This window comes from Antechinus flavipes, chromosome 1 (assembly GCF_016432865.1).
Source record: "Antechinus flavipes isolate AdamAnt ecotype Samford, QLD, Australia chromosome 1, AdamAnt_v2, whole genome shotgun sequence".
NCBI lineage: Eukaryota > Metazoa > Chordata > Mammalia > Dasyuromorphia > Dasyuridae > Antechinus > Antechinus flavipes.
Genome location: NC_067398.1, coordinates 9,290,449 through 9,313,647, shown reverse-complemented (window position 1 = coordinate 9,313,647; position 23,199 = coordinate 9,290,449). Strand labels below are relative to the sequence as shown.

The 23,199-nt window shown below is 37.7% G+C and overlaps 1 protein-coding gene across 1 annotated transcript in view; it reads left to right on the top strand.

The window, feature by feature from the left end:
• Positions 1-22,760: 22,760 nt before the first annotated feature.
• Positions 22,761-23,199, top strand: part of NME8 (NME/NM23 family member 8) — a 59,921-nt gene continuing 59,482 nt past the window's right edge. Inside the window, exon 1 of the mRNA XM_051978840.1 lies at positions 22,761-22,911. The gene's annotated coding sequence lies outside the window, so the exon portion shown is untranslated. The remainder of the gene's footprint in view (positions 22,912-23,199) is intronic.

Genomic DNA, 23,199 nt, shown 5'->3' with positions numbered 1-23,199 from the left:
GTCTAATGGAAATAGATTTGAATTTTGAGGTCAGGGATTCTGAGTTCAAATCACAGTGGGGACTTGCTACCTGAACAAGTGGACTTCATTGTCTTTATCTGAAAAATGGGATAAGTACCTTCAGTAATCCTAAAGATCCTTTTAGCTTGAAATCCACAATCCTATTATGTAGCACAATGGATAGAATACTGGCCCTACTGTCAGGAAAACCCATTCTTTGACTCTAGTGTGGGTTCCTGAACAAGTCCCTTAATCTGTGTCAGCCTCAGTTTCCTCATCTGAAAAATGGGATAATAATAGCACATTATCTTTCAGAGGTCTCATAAGGATCAAATGAAATATTATTTGTGAAGTGATTTGCAAATCTTTAGGAAGAACAATATGGTATAATTCATATGTAATTATATATAATAACCTTATTTTTGCTATGACAAAAGATTTTCCCAATTCTAGGTAGCCTATGTCTGTGGCATTCCTCTGGGATTTAGTAACCTTGTCAAAAAAATGGCATGACTTGATCTTGGTGGAGCCACGTCAACTCTTGCAGTCCCCACAATTATTTCCACTCCCTGAATCTTTACTAACATCTTCTAGACCATGTAACATTAGTGACTAATCTTGGTCCTGAAGAAGATTGAAGAAATGGGCCTCTTTCCCATCTCTGAAGGTGGGAAGCAATGGCCATAGCATATTACTGACTGTCAGACACTGACTGTTTTTTTACATTTCCTTTCCCTCCCTTTAGTAATGGAGGTATAAGTCTGCCCAGAGTGCTTCCCATGGTGTCTCCCACTGGATAATGCCAAGGACCAGCTTCCTGGAGAATTATGATGAGACTTTGAAGAGACAGTGGAGCATGAGGAGATGTTCTGGAACTTATTTTAAGAAAAACACAGGTTTTTTTGATTAGTCGTGGAGACATATAAAAAGGCCTGTGAACTTTGTCTACTGATTTTGCCTCATTTTTCTCTTGGGGATCGCAGTGACACCTTTGTTCCTGGTTTCTGATGAAGGGAGTGGAGTCTCACTTTTGAAGAGAGCAAGCCACAGGAATCTGGGAGTCTGGACTGAGCCCAGGTTTCTCAACCAGGACAGTATCGACGCCCCAGGGAGCAAAAAGCGATTTTCAGAAGTTTCTTCAGCGTGCCCATCTGGTGGGAGCTTATCTGGAGACTCATCTGGCAGAAATTCTGTCTTTGAAGATCAATTTGGTGGGACCACTTCTATGTAGAAACTAGGGGACTGATAACAAGCTGATGATAATGGAGAAGAGAACCATCTCTATACTTCTGAAAGTATCTCATTGCCCTGAAGCTGTGTTATATCTCCATCTTTGGGACAATATGATCAGAGTACACACACTAAATTGGGTTGCAAAGGCAGGTTCACAGGAGGAAGCTATGTGGGTATTATCATGTTAAATTTAATAAATATTTTAGAAAATCCAAGTTATACACAATATTCACTTTCATATACAATTCTATATTCATGTTCTTTTTTGTATATAGGACTGTTTATGTTTGTTGACCTTTATATATTCAAGAAATCAGTTTCCAAAAATAACAAAAAATTACATAAAGAAAACAAGATTGATGGGAGGAGATGGAGAAGAAGGATAGGTGAGAAATAATGAGGGATAAATCTGGAAGTTTTGTTTCATTATTTCAGTCATGTCTGACTGTTTATGATCCCATTTTGGGAAAGATACTTCTCTTTTTCCTCTCCTCCTCCTCTTTCTTTTTTCTTTTGTGAGGCAATTGAGGTTAAGTGATTTGCCTAGGGTCACACAGTTAGGAAGATTTAACTCAGGTCCTCCTGACTTCAGGGTGCTCTATCCACTGTACCACCTAACTGTTCCAAGCTTAACTTTTCTAATTATGCTTATTCATTTTGAAATTTAACTCTCTTGTGCTATTCTTATTAATTTATTTATTTGATATTTTCATCCAGTTACATTCAAAAAATAATTTCTTTAACATTTGTTTTTAAAATTTTTGAGTTCTAGATTTTCTCCCTTATTCCTACATTAAGAAACTACATGTAAAAAAATATTTCTATAAAAGTCAAGTTGGGAAAGAAAACCTAGATCTCCTGCCTTAAAACCTCAAGAAAAATTAAATTAAAAGAAAGAGAAAGAAAAAGAAAATATCTCAATCTGTATTCAAATATAATCGATTCCTTTTCTGAGTATGGATAGGCTTTTTCATCACATAAGTCCTTAAGAGTCATGGATGATTGTATTACTGGGACTCGCAAAGTCATTTACAGGTGATAATCCCAGAACATTGCTATTGGTTTATATACAGTATATTTCACTTTGCTTGAGTTCATGGAAGACTTTCCAGACTGTTGTTGTTTGTTTGTTTGTTTTTCTGAGAGCATCCTGCTCATCATTTCCCACAGAACAATAATATTCTATCACGAACATATACCACATTTTATTGAGTTATTCTCTCCAATTGATGGACATTCCCTCAAATTCCATTTTTTTTTTGTCCTGAAAAGAGAGCTGCTATCAATATTTCTTCTACATATAAGTCATTTTCCTTTCCATTTTTTTTTTTTTTTGAATCTCTTTTGGTATTCATGTCTAGCAATGGTGTTGTTAGATCAAAGGCTATGCATGAATTTATAGACCTTTGGGCAGATCATAACTTTTGATCATTTATCAATTGGGCGTGGCTCTTATTTTTTATAAATTTGACTCAGTTTCCTCTGTTTGAGAAATAAGGCCTTATCAGAGAAACTTGCTTCACAATTCTTTTTAAGTCTATTATTGTTAACTGTATTTCCCTCTTCATTCTCTCTCTCATTTTACCCTGTCCCTCCTCAAAAAGTGTTTTAGTACTAACCACTCCCTCCCCCAATATGCCCTTTCTAGTATCTCTCATTCTTATGAAGATTTTTTCCCCAGGAGTTTGTCTGAGAAAGGGAGCCAAAAAAAAAGAGCAATGGCTTGAAGGAATGGAGGAATCAAGTCAAAATTTATTTCAAAATGGGGAAGACTGAAAATAATATGGAAAGGCAAGGAAAGGGAGAGATGGAAAGATAAAGGAGAAAATAGTGATTTTTAGCAATCAGTAGCAAGCCTCTAGAGCAGATGGAGGGAATGACACTAAAGTATCTGACTAGAGGACTTGAGGTGAGTGGGATAAACAGGGTTATATGACTTGCCCAGGGTCACACAACTACTAAGTATCTGAGGCTTTGATAAGGAGAATGGAGAAAGTAGAAAAGAGAGGTTATATGCAATACTTTTGACCTATTGGGTAGAAGAGAAAATTCATATAGAAGCTCTTACATATGTAGGTTTATAGAGTTACATGTTTTCTCTCCTGTTAGAATGTGAACTCCTCAAGAGCAATGGTTTTTGTTTTTCTTTATATTCCCACCACCTGACACACAGTGATTGCCTAACAAATTCTTCCTGATTAATTTTTAAAGTACTTTAGTACCTAGGATGTGATTGATTTTTATTTTATTTTACTTTTTTACTTTTTTAAAAGTAAAGCTTTTTATTTACAAAACATATGCATGGGAAAATTTTTCACCCTTGACTCTTGCAAAACCTTGTGTTCTAACTTTTCACCTCCTTCCTCTCATCCCCTCCTCTAGATGGCAGGTAATCTGATACATGTTAAATATGTTAAAATATATGTTAAATCCAATATATGTATACACATTTATAGTTATCTTGCTGCATAAGAAAAATCTGATGGTCACTTTTAAAAAATTTACTATCCATATTTGAATTTTAACAGGGTACTGAATATTCTCTCTGTCTCTGTCTCTCTCTGTGTGTCTCTTTGTGTGTCTCTCTCTGTCTCTCTGTCTTTGTCTGTTTCTCTCACACACAGATTTGTATCTCAGAACATCTCAATCTTTCCTTTTAGGGTTCTATGGGGTATTCCTGAGAGTTCAAGGATGTTTTTTCTAATGTTATTGGTTCAAATATTCATTCTATCATGTCTTTTCCAATTAAAACACCCTGCTTTAATTAACATCAATTAGCTTTTGCAAAATAATATTTACTGTGAAAGTAGAACAAGAAGAGAAGAACAATATTTCTCTTCAGCACCATGGAGTACAATTTTCTCTATATCGTTCTGATTCTTGGGGAGAGTAAGTTCAAACTTAAAGTAGATTCTATGTAGTATTTGCCCCCCTATGCATCATAGTTAATGGATCCCTCTAGACTACACTTAATTGATGTCGGGTAAAAAATGGCTCTCAGGACTTTGTTCATTACCATCTGGGCTATCCACAACATTTACATGGTCTTTTTGACTTCTGACTTTTTGAAATATATAATGTTGTAGCGATCCTCAATACTTTTTCAGTTAAATGCAAGAAAGAATAGCAATAAAAGCAATCATGTGCTTACAAGTCCCACCTAGGTGACTTAGGTGTGGAGATAAATAAGCCTGAGGCCTTTTTCCTTATTAGAGGTTTGCAGCATTCTTTGCCTCCAAATTTGAATACAATTACATAGAGAAATATGTTGACCGGAAGAAGTGGTTAGGGGGATATTATTCCAAAAGAATTACAATATTTTGCTAGTGTGATAGCAGCTGCAGAAATGATAGAAAACAGCTGTTCTTGAATAAGTAAGTGAAACTCCTTAGCCAGGACCAGGCAGAAATTTGACTGGTTTCAGTAGAGTAATGAGTTTCTCTCGCCTTTCCTCCTACATCAATATTTAAAATCTGTAAGTGTCTTTCTGTTTTAGTCATGTTCCTTACATGTAACAAATTTGGGACCATTGACATTTGACTTATTCAATAGCCATTTTCTTTTTATAGGTATATCGAGTTCATTAATGTTAAAAGTCAGCATTGCTAAATGTGATTTTCCCTTTGTCATGCTATGATTTTTTTTTGTTTGCTTTATCATTAAACTGTAAGATGCCCCTCATTTCCTTTTAGTTAGTCCAACCCTAATTTTGTATCTACACCATTACTCCCCACAAATAACCCTAGGCATGATTTACAAACACACCTAGTTCTTTACAAACAAATCAGACATTTGCCCAAATTTCTAAACCTAGTTTCCAGAGTAGTTTAATTACTACCTTGTTTTTTGTTTCTTTTAAATTTACATTTTTCCATTCCTCCCCTTTTTCTTTATACACTGAGACAGCCCAAAATACACCCATAGCACCAACCCAGTTTCTAGTAAGGGTGTGTGACAAAACCTATTTGCAACTTTGTTTCAGACACTGAATCATCATTTTGAATGTCCTATTTACAGATTATAGAGGAAACGATATTTGCTATGGTTTATTAAATGTTTATAAAGCATATTGAACCTTGAATGGCTCACCCATTCAGTGACCTATTCACAGCTTGTAAAAGGTATGCTCCTTTCAGACTTTGACTGGCTAGTGTCAAGCTTGTGTGAATTGTTTTCATCTCTTTATTTCTCTGGGAAGTATGAAGAAGTTCTTTCACCAATTGAATGGTTTTTAAGCGCAGTCATATCCTTCTTGGCCTTAAAAAGCAAGGGCAGATCTAGAGATGAGTAATCTCTGGAGTTTGAGAAGTCGTTTCTGAAGAAAGACCCTCAAGCTTGAGAATCCCTATGTGATCTATGACATGGGGTTTGTCACCAAATAATGGCAGACACCAAAAATTGGGGTTCAGTCATGTGAAGGATTCATAATGGTCATTCTCTTTGGCAAAAGGTAGATTTATTTAGGGAAATAGGTCACAGACAAAATGAAGGGATGTAATAGACACTGGGAATGGTAACTGTGAAAAAGAGCAGGAGAGTGTATGAAAGACAAGTTCCTCAGTGGAACTCATAATTACCCAGTAGAAAGGGAGCACCTGGCAGGTGAAATCCTGAAAGGGATTTAGCACCCTTAAAGAATTAGTTAATTGTAAGGAGAAGTGGGATTGAGAAGCCTAATGGAGTGTGGGGAGATACCATGTGGCATGGGGGGGAGATAAGGCAAAAGACCCCATGAGAAGTGTCAAGCTGACCCAAAGGAAGGTAGCAGCAAAACCATGGGCCATAAATTGCTTTATAGGGAGCCTAGACAGAATTTGTATATCTGACTGGAATATCTTGGAGGAGGAGGGAAGGACCAAGGGATTAAACTGATTTCCATTATCAGAGCCTCCTTCTTGCTTGCCTAATTCCTCTGCTAACCTCACCTAACATTGAAGACTTCATTATCTTCCCACTTTTTTAGCTTATTAAAGAAATCTTTTGAAAAATGGGTTTGAGAGTCACTAGACAGAAGGGAATCTATCAGACCAATATGGAAATTTTAGGGACCAAATCCTGGCACACTTGTTAAGTAGTGTCCAGAAACACACAAAATACTATAAAATAAAGTGGTCTGTGAAGTTGGAATGTTATAGAGATAAAGTGAAGCCAAAGTTAGTAATATCACAGGGTACAAAGTTAGTTACCAAGACACAATAGCAAAGATATCAAGTATCTAAAAAGATATCACCTGAATGAAGCATTAGCTTTATTCTATTTGTTCCCAGGAGCAGTGGGTGCAAGTTGAAAACCAGCTAATTTAGGTTTAAAGTTCAGAACACCTGCCCTAAAGGCAAAATAGGCTGTTCTTAAGAAATGGAGAGTATGGTGAGTGGCTTCCCCTCCTTGCTGTTTTCCAAACAGAAGCTGGATGACCTCTTGTGGGGGAATTAATTCTTAGACATAGTTAGACCAGATGGTCACTGAGAATTCTTCCAATTCCAATACTGATATTAGACCCTACTTCACTATATCAGCTTCGCCTTCATTTTTCTTAAAGTAGTTGTCCAATTAGATGTTTATTGAGACCCAATTGAAGTCACTTTATTATTTTTCCTTTCTTCAGGATATTATATATATATGTATATAATACATATATTTATTTTATATTATTGTTGTTTTTTCCTGTTGCTTGTTTGTTTTTATCTGATATGCTATTCTCTTTTAAGACTTCATAGTTGTTTTCTTTTTCACCATTACTTTGGGGGTATATGGAGCAGAGAAATGAAGATTCAGGACTTTCTCACTCTGCTATTATCCTGGACTTCTCAAACAAATTATGCCTCATACACTCATCATAAAATTAACAGAGTAAACCTCATGTTATTACAAAAAAGAAATAATTGAAGACAACAATCAGAATATAATAAATCCTAAACACGATAAATAAGAAAGCAACTATAGATCTGGAAAGGTTATTAAATGGAGGTGTGTGTTTAACAATGAAAAAGACAAAAAAAAATCTTTTTTTTTCTTTTTTTTCACTTTCCAATGAACATGAAATTTACAGATTTTTTTTTTAATGTTCTAGGTCATGAGAAACTATAATTAAATATGGAAAACATGTTTTACAATCTACATTTACTAGTTCTAATGCTGAACTAGTTGTAGTTATAGTAAATAATGGAAGAACGAGTATAACGTACAGTTATGTCTATGTGAAAAAAAAGTAACACTATATAATGACTGGGCAAAATAGGAAATTATAAATGTCATAGTAAATTATGTTAAATATAAGGATAATGTAAGTACATATTCAGACTTATGGAATGTAGCTGAAGCAGAAGTCAGAAGAAACTTTACAGGATTAAACATTTACATATAAGAAAGAATAGAATTATAGCAAATAAAATTTGAAAAGCATACACATATATGAGAGAACAGAATATAAGAAAAAATTTTAATGAATTGAGCTTGCAGTAGAAAAAGCAGAATAGCAATAAGGGAGCAAACTAGCTAAACATCAGAATTAGATAATGCTAATAATACTACTACTAACTAACTAACTATTTATATATATATATGTATGTATGTATGTATGTATATATGCTTTGAAAAAGCACTTTATAATTATCTTATTTGATCCTTGTGACAACACTAGGGATAGGGGCTATTATTATCTCCATTTTATAGATGAGGGAACTGAGTCAAACAGAGATTAAAGTGATTTACCCAGCATCACACAGTTAATAAGTGTCTGAATTTGGAACTTAGTCAAATCTTCCTTACTCAAGGCCCAGTGCTTTAACCATTGTGGTGTCCACTTGCACAAATGCTCAGATAACTGGCCATTATTGGAGCAAATGTTGGTACAAATGCAATAAAACAGTTGAAGTCATAAACACAAGAATTGTTTTTTTTTTTTTTTTAAGTCTTTCAAAACTGACAGTAAATGTCATCCCTAATATAAGAGAACAAATCTAAGTCACACAAATTTGAAATAAGAAAAGAGAGCATATAGAGCAAAGGGAGCAAAATATTGTCATAGACATGGTTCTCCACTAATCCATTTGAGAATCTAAAAATACCAGGTGGTCATCTAGAGAGATATAAAACGCCCAAATCAATATACTTAGAGGATCCAACAAATGATAAAGAGAAGGATGTCAGTGTAAGAGGAGAATCGGGAGAGAGTGGTGTCCAAAAAACTTAGAGAGAAGAGAGGATCAAAAAGGAAAGAGGGACCAATATTTGTTAAAACTTTAACTATATTACCATATAACTATATCCCCTTAGTGTGATGAAAACTATGTCTTAGAATCATAAATTAACATTGGACCTGGGTGGGTATAGTAGAAAAATTCCCACAAAAAAAAGTAAAACAAATGTCCATTCTCACAGCTTCTATTTGACACTGTATTTATAAATCATATTGATAGTAATAAGGCATGAAAAATAATTGAAAAGACTAATTATTAGTGATAGACAAACGAAGTGTCTTTTTATATGTAAGAAGACAATATTCCTAGAAATCCCATAAAGGTCAATAGAAATTAATTGAGCTGAGGAATAATTTTAGTGAAGTTAGTGAAGTGGAATTTAAATTTCATTAAGATTTTACTTAGTTATATTCATACTTTACTATTTTTGTGTTTCATTAAATATATCAATATGAATAAAATTATCTTTCTTACTATATATCCCCAAATCATTCATGTCCATAGAATTTTTTCTATTTAAGACTTTATTTCAGTCAATATTATTTTGAAGTTTTCAAGAATCTACATCATATGCATTTATAGATTAAGATGTTTCCCAAATATCTCATGCTTTCTGATGTTACTTTAAAAGAATTTTATTTCTTATAAAGTTTTCTTGGTTTTTCTTTCCCAATTGGGCTTAAGTGACTTGCCCAAGGTCACACAGCTAGAGAAGGGTTGTGTCTGAGACCAGATTTGAACTCAGGTCCTTCTGACTTCAGGGCTGGTGCTCTATCCACTGCACCACCTAGCTGCCCTATTTTCTTGGGATTTCATGGTAGCATATAAGAATGAGAATGATTCTTGTGGGTTTGTCTTGTATCTTTCTTTTTATAGTATTTTCCCCCAATTATATGAAAAGACAATTTTTTAGCATTCATTTTAAATAAAATTTTGAGTTCCAAGTTTTCTCCCTCCCTCTCCTTTCCTATTCCTAAAACAGTAAGTAATTTGATATAGATTATATATACATATCTGTGCAATCATGTAAAACATATTTCTATATTAGTCATATTTATGAAAGAAGAAATATACCAAAAAGGAAGAAAAATGAAGAAAACCAAGTAAGTGAAAATATATGCTTTCTTCTGTGTGAGAATTCTATCAGTTCTTTCTCTGAATGTTGGGTAGCATTTTTCATAATGAGTCTTTTATAATTGTCTTCCATCATTGTATTTCTAAGAAGAGATAAGTTATTCATGGGTGATCATCACACAATGTTGTTGTTACTGAGTACAATATTCTCTTGGGTTCTGTTAGTTTCACTTTGCATCAGTTCATATACATCTTTCCAGGCTTTTCTGAAATTCACCTGCTCATCATTTTTTATTGTATAATAATATCCCATTACATCTATATGTCACAGCTCGTTCAACCACTCTCCAACTGAAGGACATTTTCAAAAATTTTTCAATTTTTGATCAATCACCCCCAAAAGAGCTGCTAAAATTTTTTATACACATAGGTACTTTTTCCTTTTGTATGATCTTTTTGGGGATGTAGACCTAGTAGTGTTATTGTTGGATGAAAGGGTATATATGATTTGCTTGCCCTTTGGTCATAGTTCCAAATTGTTCTTTATAGTAGTTGGATCAGTTCAGAACTTCACTAATAGTGCATCTAAGTCTCAATTATCCCATATCCTTTCCAACATTTATCTTTTTCCTTTTCTGCCATATTAGCTAATCCGATATATGTTAGGTGGTACTACTGAATTATTTTAATTTGTATTTCTCTAATTAAAAGTAATTTAGAGCATTTCTTCATGGGACAATTGATAGCTTTGATTTCTTCTTAAAATGCCTGTTCAAATCCTTTGACCATTTAGCAGTTGGGGAATGGCTTATATTCTTATAAATTTGATTCAGTTCTATATATAGTTAAGAAATGAGCCTTTTAAAGAGGAAATTGCTATTAAGGTTGTTTCATAGCTTTCTGTTTTCCTTCTGATCTTGTTTGTGTAAAATCTTTTAAATTTAATATGATCAAAATTACATCTCTCTATCTTGTTTGGTCATAAATTCTTCCTTTCTCTATAAATCTGACAGGTAGATTATTTGCAAATCTAATTTGTCCATCTTGTATTTTTCAACTCTGATGAACTCATTTATTGTTCTAATTCATGCTTTTAGTTATTCAAAATGGTCTTTAGAAAGCACTCTATAGACTTGCTATGTCTATATCTATTCCTGGTATCACTACAATAGAATGGGGAAGAATAATGATCTCCCCTTCTAAAGTTTCAATGAATCAGTTGTAGGATCATAGATATAGGCCTGGAAGGTCTCAGAAGTCATATATCTATGCCCCTTTATTTTACAGATGAAGATGAATGTCACAAGAGCCACCTGCTAGTGACTGCTGGGATCTAATTCTGACCAGTAGAATAGATCGTGGCATGTGAGAGGATGATAATGATACAAGGAGAATGAGAGGCAATTGCAGTGAAGGTCTCTTGACCTTTTACCACAGATTTATTTCATCTCTATACATAATATATATTTTCTAAGCACCGCAAGGTTATTATTGTTAAAAGAAAAGCATACTTTTTTTTTTTTTTCACAAGCAACATCTGTGACAGTAAAAATGTCCAGACAGATGTCTCTGGCATTCAGTGTGGGTCAAAATGGTTCCTAAATTTGACCAGTTCTGCTCAAAGAGTGAAATAAGGATAATCAAAACATCTTTTAGTTTCTATGATTCACAGCTGTGTGTGTGTGTGTGGGGGGGGTGAGCTTTGGAGAACTGAGTCATTTTCTTAAAAGTTCAGTTCCCTTGAACTTTTTTACAGGCTTTTCTGGGTTCCACACAAGTATAGTTCTCAACAGATGAAGATGAAACTGAATCTCAGAGAGGCTGAATGATGTGGCCAGAATTATGTGGCTACTAATTGCTGGCAATGGCATTGATACTCAACTGTTTGAATTTCAAGTCCACTGTTCTGATCAGGAAGTTACATTATCTTATAGTCCATTCATAACTAATAATTCAGTAGAATGGAAAAGTTGCAGTGCCGAATGGTGGTATTGATACTCAACTGTTTGACTTTCAAGTCCAGCGTTCTGTCCAAAAAGTTACATTATCTTATAGTCCATTCATAACTAACAATTCAGTACAATGGGAAAGATGTAGTGCAGAATGAAGACCTACCATTTGGATAGCTTTCTAAAAACAAGATTTTAGGGCTGACAGACGCCTCTACTGCAACCCATTTGAAGATCTGGTAAAGCTCATGGATTGCCCAGGAAAATGATTTAAATTCATAAAATAAAGTATACAGGATTATAAAAGATACAAATCACATTGAAATACAGTTATTGAGGTATTTATTAAAAAAAACAACAACTTCATAGGTTCCAGTTCCCTTAAAATAAACTCCTTTATTTTATAGAAGAAGCTGCAACTAAATTCCCAGAGAATTCATGAAAATGGAATGATTTGTTCAAGGTCACACAGTTATTAAGTGGCAAAACCAGAATAAAAATGGAGGTATTCAAGTGTGAAATCCATTACCCATTCTCCATTACATGACACTCATTCAAACAAGCAATCGATCAACAAGCATCTTTTAAGCACCTACTATGTATAAGGGGATGTTCAGGGAAGACTAATAGCTCTGTGTGAGGACTACTAAGCCTTTTGCAGAGCTGTTTTCCACCTCCAACTGATTCACCCATCTCTGTCACCCATAACTCCAAGAAGCTGTAGCATATGCAGTGACCACCCTCTGGCAAACTTTTGGTAGATGGGCTAAACCAGGTTGAAGGTAACAAACGGGTCAAAGCCTTTGGTGAATTGTGGGGGTGGGGGATGGTCTACTCCAAGATTGTGAAGACTTCCTCTGGTAGAATGGACAGTCAAGAACACTTTGTTCCAATGACCATGAAGGCCTTGAAGTATGTGTTTAGAGCTTAGTTAGACATCAAAGATGTCAAGGTCGAACACTGCATCCCAAACCATGGCCAATTGTCTTGACTTTGTCTTGCCCCTGGACTTCAATGACTCTGGAAGAGAGACTGAGCCCAACAATTTCCCACTACTCTGCCTCATTTAAACACAATTTTTGTACAAATCAAAAGCCATTACCCACACCATTTTACCATTTTTACCCATCTCAAAGTTGATGAAGCAGCAAGGGCAGATACCATTGGGAGCCATGGTCAGAATCCTGTATAAGTTGCTCCAAGCCATAGGGTTGGCTTCTCATTGGACTAAAGCAGCAGTAGGATTGTGTAGCCCCTGGGTGTCTGAGCAGCTTTTTTGTAGGATGGCATCGCTCACCACCTGGAAGTAGGAAGGAGCTAGAAAAGATACCTTAAATATTGTCTGCTTCATCCAACCTTGACCTACTTACCCATCCTCCCCTGCAGTTAAAATGCAAGGAAGTATAAAAACTCTTGCAAAGATGATTCCACTCACCACTATTACATGGGATGTGCAGATGCTAACAAACAACAGGAAATCAGGTAGATCTGAAAGATGAGAAGCTCTTACCGGGAAAGAACTCAGCAGGTATCGCATCCAAATAGCCACCCTGTGTGAAATGTGGCTGACAAATGAAATGCTGAAGTGGGAGCTGCTTATGTGTTTGTTTTTGTTTTTTTTGGAATGGGCACAGTGAAGGGGAATATGGTGAAGCTGGGGTAGGTTTTACAATCAAACTAATCTAGCCAACAAGCTTTTGTGTCTCCCCAAAAGAGGGAATGATGGGATCTTGATAATGTGATTGCACTGGCAGGAAAGTGTCACACTGACATCATCAATGTATATGCTCCCACTATGATGAATCCTGATGAGGTTAAAGGAAAATTTTATGGTGATCCAGAGACCTCCACCTCTAATGTGCTGAGAGAAGACAACTTTATAATTCTGGGAGACTTTAATGCAAGAGCAGGCAGAGACTGCCAGATACAGCAGGGAGTCCTTAGGAGGAATGGAGGTGGAAATGGCAATAGCAATTGTCATTTGCTACTGAAGACTTGTGCCTCTCATGACCTCATCACCGATACTGTCTTCTACTTACCTTAATGCAACAACACTTTGTGTATGCACTCTCACAGCAAACATTGCATTTAGCACACTCTTTTTTTATTAAAAGAGACAGATGGGATGGAAGAGTGACAAAAGAGACACAAAGGGCAAAGTGCTGAACTAATCTCAGATTTCTCCTCTCCACACTAAATATTCCCATTGAACCAAAGTGGTTCCAAATTCAGAAGACTTAATGTCAACAGATTATAGTGCTTCATTGATCAGGAACAATTTCTTGTCAATCTGGAGGCAAAGCTTAGTCAATAGTGGATCTGAAAAGGAGTGACAACTTTCAGAGCTTTAATGTACAGCACCATATTTACTCATCTGGGCCACTCACAAACATCGGGATTGGTTTAACAAAAATGACGGGGAATTCAGAAACTATTAAATAAAAAAATGAGAATTTCACAAAGTTTACCAAAAGGAGAGGTCATTTGTCTCTAAGAAGCCAGTGTTTAACTCCATCCAAAGGAAAGTACAAGTGAAGCTTAGAGAGATGGATTCTTGACTCAGAAGGCAGCTGAAATTCAATTTCACAATGATAGTAATTATCCAAAGTAATAATCCAAAGTACTTTTATGTTACTCTAAGGATTATTCATGGGCCAAAGATTTATCTCCACTACTCAGTGTGATGGAACCACATTGATTAGATGATCCAAGAGAGATGGGTTGAACACCTCTATAGTTATACAGATAACATTGTTATCAATTAATGCTAAAGCCACTTTCCATATATCTAGGTTGAAGTCAACCTCTTTCTAGTCAAACTCCCAACTAAAGGAGTTTTGAATGTCAATAGACTCTTCTTGCTTGGCAAATTACACGGTGCTGATTCAATTCCAGCTGAGATTTAGAAGTTAGGACATTCTTTGCTCATAGAAAAACTTTTAAAAATTTTATGGGTTATATGACAAGAAGAGATTAGCTCTCAGGAGTTCAAGGATGTCCCCACTGTCAATTTCTGTAAATATAAAGGAAATAGATTAGTCTGTGACAATCCAGGATGGGGGGAGGAGGTGGGCAAGAATCTCTCTTCATCATTGCTGGCAAGATTCTTGCCAAAATCCTACTTAATGGGCTAATCCTTCACCTGGAAGATGTTCATCTACCTGAGAGCCAGCATGACTTCAGAAAGGGCTGAGGAAGATAACTCCAGGAGAAATGCCAAGAACAGAGCAGAAGTCTGTTTACAATATCTGTCGATTTGAACAAAGCCTTTGATATTGTCACTCATGAAGGCTTGTGGAAAATTACGGCAAAATTTGCCCAGAGGAGTTCGCCAGTAGTGTGTCACTTTCATGATGATGTACTTGCCTGGATTCTGGATAATGGACAATGCTCTCATGCTTTCCAAGTCACCATTGGAGTAGAGCAGGGTTGTGTGCAAGCACACCAGCGTGATGTTTTCTGTTGTCAGATATCTTCAACAAGGTCAAAAACAGCACCAAGGTCAGCTACCCGATTTATAGTAAATTATTTTACTTGAAAAGATTACAAGCCAGGATTCAAGTGGAGGGACAGTTGGTGGATGATTCACAGATGATTGTGCACTCAATGCAGCCTCTGAGGCTGAGATGCAATAAAGTAAGGATCAAATTCTCTGTTGCTTGTGCTAATTTTGGCCTAACAATTAACATTAAGCAAACAGGGTCTCTATTAGCCAGTACCACATCGTCCATATATAGAACCATCAGTTACAACAAATGGACAAATTTTGAATACTGTGGATACTTACTTTGTCAATATACTTTCCAGGGACGTCCACGTGGATGATGAGGTTGACACATTGCCAGAACTAGCTCAGCATTTAGGAAGCTCTGAAGGGAAGTATCCCTTATAAAGGGAAGGTTTACAGAACCATCATGCTGACCTCATTATTATATGCCAGGAAACTCAATATCTTCCATTTGAACTAATTTAGGAAGATTCTGAAGATCATCTGGCAGGATAAGGTACTGGACACAGAGGTCCTTTCTCAAGCTAAACTCCCATGCATTCAAACTCTATTATAGAGATTCCAACTCTGATGGGCTGGCCAATGAATGGAATTCATTGTTTGAAACCTATATGGTTGCCTCAAAGTCTATTTTATGAAGCACTCAAAGCAAGAGGTCTGGAGGAGGGGGAGTCAGAAGTAGCAGTATAAGGACACTCTGGGTAACATTTTTTTTTCTTTTTTTCTGAGGTAATTGGGGTTAAGTGACTTAACCAGGGTCACACAGCCAAGAAGTGTTAAGTGCCTGAAATCATATTTGAATTCAGGTCCTCCTAACTTCAGGGCTGATGCTTTATCCACTACACTAAAAAAAATAAAAACCAAAAAAAAAAAAAAACCCCAAAAAAAAAAAACTAGCTGCCCCTAGTACAAGGACACTCTCACAGGCTCTCTGATAAACTTTGGAATTGATTACATGGCATGGGAGACTCTGGCAAATGACCACCCAACGAGGTGTACCTGCACCAAAGAAGGCACTGTGCTCTATGAGCAAAGCAGAATTGCAGTAGCTCAAAAGAAATAATGAGATGTGTAAATTCAGAGTCAGCTCTGCTCCAAATGTTCATATGGACTATTTGTGCCTGACTTGGGGTAGAGCCTTCCAAGCTCATATTGGTCTGCTCGGCCAGAGTGGGACACGCTGTACCTAGACTCCAACATAATGTCATTTTGGTTCTCTTTGAGAATGAAGGACAACCACCTCCTAACCAATTATGTGTCAGGCACTGTGCTGAGTTCTGAGATTACAGAGACAAAAATGAAACAGTCCCTGCTTCCCAAGGAACTTACATTTTATTTGGGAGACTGCTTGTCTGCTTAGAAAATATACAAAATCAATAAGTATTTGGGGGGTGTGGGAAGCATTAGCAGATAAGTGAAGCAACAGCTTCATGAAAACGGGTAGCTCTTGAGCTGAGCTTTGAGGGAAGCCAGGAATTGTTATGGTGGGTAAATTTAAGAAAATCAATTTAATAGCTGTGGAGGGTGGACTGAAGAAGAGAAAACTACAGCAATATTTAAATTCTCACTCTAAATAAACCAGAGGGTAGGAGAAGGAAGGTGCTTCTGAATGGATAACTGGCTTAGAGGGTCTAATTGACAAAGAAATGAAAGAGGAGTACTTCTACTTTTATAGATGGGATGAGAAGCATTTATTAAACACTTTTTTATGTGCCAAGGGCTGTGCTAAGTATTGGGATTACAAAGAAAGATAAAATTAGTTCTTGATTGTAGAGGGTTGGAACTCTGAAAAGGTGTATTTGAATCTAAGACAGCAGAGCACTTAAGGCTAATTACCTACTCAATGTGAGATAATGGTTCTAAATCATATGGTGATATGATGGCTCTCTTCATGATTGGTGCTTGCTGAATGTGTTGTGCTGAGGTAATCGTAAGCAAGGATTGGAAGGCTAAGGGAAAGGGTCAGATCCTCCTTGCTGCAGCATGCTTGGCAGGGAAGACTTCAGATTCCAGAGTCCAGGATTCATCTTTGGCAAGCTGTGTGGCATCTTGCCTGCCTCCTTTACTTCTCCTCCTAAAGATCAAGGACTTTGACTGATCTTGACTCTGACTGATCCTGAGGCCATCCAAAGAGCTAGCCGGGACATTATCCTTGATCTCAAAGAGCTCACATCTAAATTATGTGAGAACACATAAAGGAGAGTTTGTCTTCATTGAAGATAGAAAGACTAACTGATATTAGACTTCTGGAAGTCATAATTGGAGAGTACATGGTAGAACATAGAGAGCAATAGCAGGGCATAAGTTTCCAATTTAATGGAAAGGAGAGAGTGAGCTGAGAGCTGGAGTGAAAGGGAGCTCTCAATTACTGTAGGCAGAAGTGGGTATTGGGGAGGTGGAGGTTCATCATCCAGACAAGGATGGGCACCCATTCAGTGTATAGTGGGAACTGGGCAATAATAGGTGCTCTGGTAGGTGACAGGTCCCTCAAAGCCTATGCCTGCTGATCTGTTGGGTGCTTATTGCTAGTTAGTAGTTGGGAAGTTGGAAGGTAGGGGGAAGAAGGAAAGATCTCTCTCTGGCTTAACACTTCTCATCCTATGGGATTCTCACACATGTTCTTTCCTGGTTCTTCCTCAGAGCATACCCAATGTGTTAGTGCCTTCCTTTAAGAAGTTTTTTTAATCTAACAAGAGTGATCATTAGAACCCTTGATCTTTTGCTGAGGAACCTCCCATGGAGTTAGGGATGCATGCTTTTTCTCCTTGGAGAGCGTTTTATGTTTTGTACCTTGAATAAGGGACAAATACAATCAACCTCTTCTGGATGATAGTCACACAGCCCGAGGGCTGTGTTAAAAAGAACCCTGACCCAGGAAGAGTCTCCTACTCTTTGGGCTCTAAACAACGAAGAGAAATAGCTTCTGATTTCTTTTATGAGTGGCCTCTTTCTTGGGACACAGATAATATCAGGGCTCCTTTATGTGGTCATCAAAGTGGGAAAGGGTTATCTCTTGCCCTTCTCTGCCTCTTCCACCATCACACTTCAATGGCAACAGAATGCACATTCTGGGCTAAGAAATATCCTTCCCTGGGACAGCTTGAGAATGAACCTCAAAAAGTATGGCTACTTTTTCAGCTCTGAACCCAATTCACCAAACAGTGATCCTTAAAAATGGATATTTCTTAGTCTGCTGGCAACCTTGTGAAATCAAGAGGACATAAACAGGTTGTCCAATAGGAAGTGATTTTTGCATTACTACCCCCAATTAATCTGCAGATTTAATTCAATGCTAGTTTTTAAATTAAATTATTTGTTTATATATATATATAAAGTATATATATAGATATATAGATACTATTCATTGTTCTGTTTATCAGTCCTTTTCTGCAGGGGAATAGCATCTTCTGTCATAGGTCCTTTGTAGCTGATTTGCATATTTGTAATACTCAAAGTAGCTTAGTTATTTACAATTATTCTTTGAATAATATTGCCATTACTGTGCACACTGCTCACTTGGCTTTCATCATTTCACTCTTTCATTAATTTAGAAATAATAATTTCTAAAATCAACCTACTCACCATTTTTTTTAATAGCACCATAATATTTCATCACAATCATTTATTACAATTCATTTAGCCTTTTCCCAATTGATGGACATTTCCTAATGTCCAATTCTTTGCCACCACAAAGAATTGCTATAAATATTTTAGAACATATACGTTCTTTCCATTTTTCCCTAATCTGTTTCCTTGGGAAATCGACCCAATAGTGGTATTGTTGGGTCAAAAGGTATAAGCAGTTTAATACTCTTTGGGCATAATCCCAAATTGTTCTCCAAAAATGGTTGGGTCAATGCATAGTTTCACCAACAATTCAAAGAATTTTTATAAACAACAAACTATAAAAAACATAGAATTAGAAAAATTAAGGGAAATAATAAAAAAGGGGAAAAATAGGGAAATCAATCAATTCATATTTATTAGGATATCCTGTGCTATGCCATGCTAAGTGATGGTGATAAAAGGAAAATTCAGAAACAAGTCCTACCCTCAAGGATTTCCCTTTCTTTCTTTCTTTCTTTTAAAAGTTGTATACTTTTGTTTTTCTTTTTTTCTTTTTTCTGTTTTTTTTTTAAATAACTTTTTATTGACAGAACCCATGCCAGGGTTTTTTACAACATTATCCCTTGCATTCACTTCTGTTCCGATTTTTCCCCTCCCTCCCTCCCCCCCCCCCCCAGATGGCAAGCAGTCCTTTACACGTTGAATAGGTTATAGTATATCCTAGATACAATATATGTGTGCAGGACCGAACAGTTCTCTTGTTGCACAGGGAGAATTGGATTCAGAAGGTAGAAATAACCCGGAAAGAAAAACAGGATTTCCCTTTCTAAAGGAGAAGACAATATACACATACTTGTTGCATACAGGATAAATACACAATAGAAGTAAAGTGACCTTAGAAGTGCAGGTTCAAGCAGCTTGTGTTAGGGACCCTACCAAGCTTCACATTGTACTTGGTGCAGAGGGAGACACAGCTGCGCAAACAGTGGCCCTCCGGTCTCCAGTCTCACTGGATGTCCAATACATGTCTAAACTCAATATGTTCCCAAAGGAACTTTCCCTCAAGCTTTCTCCCTCCTACCTTTCCTATCACTATAGAGGGCAATGCCATCCTCTCATTTCCTAGCCTTAAAATCAATTATCATACTGGATTCCTAGGTCTCTCTCACTCTCCCCCTTTCCCAAGATCCTATTACCAAAATCTGTAAATTTCTCCCTTTCACCATCTCTGGAATACCATCTCTTTTCTCCTCTGATACTGCCCCCACCCCTGCAGGTCTTTATCACCCCATGAGGGGATTATTACAGTAGCCTATAGGTAGGTCTGCCTGCCTCCAGTATCTCCCCACTCCAATCCACCTTCCGTTTGGTTGACAAAGTGATTTCCTAAAGCTCAGATCCCACTATGTCATTCCCTTCTCTTCTCAATAAATTCCAGCTGCTGTGCCAGACTTAAGACATATTATAAAGCAACATATCAAAACCATTTGGTACTGGCTAAGAAACAGAGTGGAATAGGTTTAGTTCACAGGACAAAATAATGAATGAATATGATAATGTAGTATTTGACAAGCCTAAAGACCCCAACTTTTGGGATGAGAAGTCACTATTTGACAAAAATTGCTGGGAAAACTGGAAACTAGTATGGCAGAAACTAGGCATTGACCCACACCTAATATCAAGATGAGGTCAAAATGGGTTCATGATTTAGACATAAAGAGTGATATTATAAGCAAATTAGAAGAACATAAGATAGTTTACCTTTTAGGTTTGTGGAGAAGGAAGAAATTTGTGGCCAAAAAAGTACTGAAGTTTATTATTGAACACAAAATAGATAATTTTGATTATATTAAGTTAAAAAGTTTTTGTACAAACAAAACTAATGCAGACAAGATTGGAAGGGAAGCAATAAACTGGGAAAATATTTTTGCATTTAAGGATTCAGATAAAGGCCTCATTTCTAAGATATATAGAGAATTTACTTAAATTTATAAGCATTCATTCTCCAATTGCTAAATGGTCAAATGCTAGAAACAGACAATTTTCAGATGAAGAAATTGAAACCATGTCTAAAAATATGAAAAAAGTGTTCTAAATCACTATTGATCAGAGAAATGCAAATTAAGATAACGCTGAGATAACACTATATTCCTCTCAGATTGCTAAAATGACAAGAAAAGATGATGATGAATGTTGGAGGGGATGTGGGAAAACTGGGACACTGATACATTGTTGGTGTGAATTGATCCAACTATTGGGGAGAACAATTTGGCTAGCCAAAGGGCTATCAAACTGTGCATACCCTTTGATCCAGCAGTGTTTCTACTGTGCTTATATCCCAGAGAGAGCTTAAAGGAGGGAAAGGGACCTATATGTGCAAAAATATTTGTGGCAACCCTTTTTGTAGTGGCTAGAAACTGGAAACTGAACGGATGCCCATCAGTTGGAGAATGGTTGAATAAGTTATGTTACATGGATGTTATGGAACATTATTGTTCTATAAGAAATGATCGGCAGGATGATTTCAGAAAAGCCTGGAGAGACTTACAATGAACTGATGCTGAGTGAAGTGAGCAGAACCAGGAGATCATTGTACATGGCAACAACAAAACTATATGATGATCAATTCTGATGAACATGGCTCTTTCAACAATGAGATGATTCAGACAAGTTCCAATGATCTTGTGATGAAGAGAGCCATTTACTCTCAAAGAAAGACTGTGGGACCTGAGTGTGGATCACAACATAACATTCTTACTCTTTTTTTGTTATTGTTCACTTGCAGTTTGTTTTCTTATCCATTTTCTTTCCTTTTTGATCTGATTTTTCTTGTGCAGCAAGATAATTGTATAACTATGTATGCATATATTGGATTTAACATATATAGTTTACCATGTTTAACATATAGTGGATTATTTGCTGTCTAGTGGAATGGATGGAGGAAAGAGGGGAAAAAATGGAGTACAAGGTTTTGCAAGGGTCAGTGTTGAAAAATTATCCATGCATGTATTTTTTTAAAAACCTTTAAAATAAATGAATGAATGAATGAATGAATGAATTCCATCTGCTCCCTAGAATCTCCAAGATCATATATAAAATACTCTTCCTGAAATTCAAAGCTCTTTCATAGGGAAGCCTCCTCCTACCTTCCTGGTCTTACACTTTCCTCTCAGCCCAGTACTCTTTAATCCAGTAGCAACGACCTCTTGTTTTATGAACAAGACTCTTTATGTCTTGGATCTGGCCATTTTTCACTGCTGGCTTCTGCTGGCTTCTCCATACCTGGAAATGCTCTTCCTCCTCATCTCTGCCTCCTGGCTTCCTTTAAGTCCTTAAAATTCGACCTCCAGTAAGTCCTCAACCCCTCAATTCTAGTCCCTTTTTTCTTTTACTTAATTCCCATTTATCTCATTTGTCTATATTTGTTTGAATGTTGTCTCTCTTATAAGATTCTAAGCTCATTGAGAGCAGTTTTATCCTTTTGTGTCCATGGCACTTAGCACTATGTGCCTGACACATAGTAGGTGTTTAATAAGGATTTATTGACAGATTTTAAGAAAGTCAGATATTCTATGAGGGAAAGGTTACTGGGAGGGAATTTGAGGCAGGGTAGTGGTATGAGATGGAGCAGCCCGAGTCAAGCCACAGAGACTGGAGAGATGGAGGGTCCCGGGTGAGAACTGGCAGCTGGGCCAGTTCAGCTGGCCTAGAGAATGCTGGGAAAAGGAAGGACAGGCAAACTAGAGAGCTGCCAGTTCGCAAATGTTCCCGACTGAACAATTACAGAAATGCTTCTCCTTTGGGGTCTGGGGCCACTAAGTGGCAAATGATTTACGAAGAATAAGGAAAAGTAAAGGAAGGTAACCCGGGATGGTGGGCTGCACTGGTGCCCCTTGGCCTGCTTAGTCTAGAACGTTCCAGACTGACATGAGCAGCAGTGTCTCGGTTGCCTGAGGCTCCCGCTCCAATAGGGCCGGCCAGGGGCCAAGCGGAGGGAGACGTAGCTGCGCAAACAGCGGCCCTCCGGTGCCGGGCCATCTAGTGCCAGATTCGCCAGTGCCAGGTGTGCCAGGCTGTCCGGTGCCGGCCAGCATGTTGGGGCCACCGAGAGGGGCACCGACGGTGTGGGCAGGGCGGCGCGGGGCCCCTAGCGCTCGCACCCCGGCCTCAGGTGAGGGTGGTTGGCCGCGCGCGGAGGGGTTGGCCAGCGTCCCCGAGCCCTTATTCTGTGTCCCCTGAGGGCCCAGTGACTGTGGCAGCAGTGTCCATCTTGCTCTCAGTCAAGCCTCAGTGACCTGTTCTACCATCTGTGTACCATCCCTTTCTCCCTTTGCCCATTTCGTCAGTACTTCTCCCTCTGCACTGCTGTGTGTTTCCCCAGGTATTCGGAAAGGGGAAAAAAAGGAAAGAAAATGCACCGGCTGGGAGGGGGCGGGGCCGGGAGGGGAGGGGATGGCTGCTCGGTAGGGGTCAGTTACATCGGGCCCCAAGACCATCCCAGCTCTAAGCCCCCGAGACATTTGGGGCCATCTCCTCGGGGCGATCCCACCTCCGGCTTGAAGGCTCAGCGGAGCTGATGGCCCAAACAGCTCTGGGAGCTTTCAGATTTCCTGGACCTGGGGCTGGAGGGTTTCTGTCCTCTGGAGTCGCCTGACTGACTCTGGCCCTG